We start from the raw sequence: 329 nt of genomic DNA, 5'->3' as shown, positions 1-329 counted from the left end.
TGGCGAGGAGGTTGTCATCTCCGTCGCGGAAGAAAATCAATTCGGAATAATATAAACAATAATAAGGACCAGAAATTCTTATGTTGAAACTCTCCTGACCTAACACATTATGATGTATATTCCAGACTCCGAACAAGGAGTTGGATTTGCAGCACACAATTTCCCCAAAAACATCGGTAATAAGAAAGGAATACTTACTTACACTTGCATTTACGGAACCCGTAGTGAAAAGAACGTTGTATTCATTAACGCCAAGAAAACGAAATAAAAAAAGTCCTTTTTCTCAAGACTGATTCGAGAAATATTTTAGATCGACATGGGGAAAAATC

General features: G+C 36.8%; 1 protein-coding gene across 1 annotated transcript in view; it reads right to left on the bottom strand.

The window, feature by feature from the left end:
- Positions 1–329, bottom strand: part of LOC119590794 (colorectal mutant cancer protein-like) — a 157,596-nt gene that overhangs the window by 19,732 nt on the left and 137,535 nt on the right. The gene's annotated exons all lie outside the window — the stretch shown is intronic.

Source organism: Penaeus monodon, chromosome 27, assembly GCF_015228065.2.
Source record: "Penaeus monodon isolate SGIC_2016 chromosome 27, NSTDA_Pmon_1, whole genome shotgun sequence".
Classification (NCBI taxonomy): domain Eukaryota; kingdom Metazoa; phylum Arthropoda; class Malacostraca; order Decapoda; family Penaeidae; genus Penaeus; species Penaeus monodon.
The sequence above is the reverse complement of the archived record's forward strand: the minus strand, read 5'-3'. Positions and strand labels throughout refer to the sequence as shown.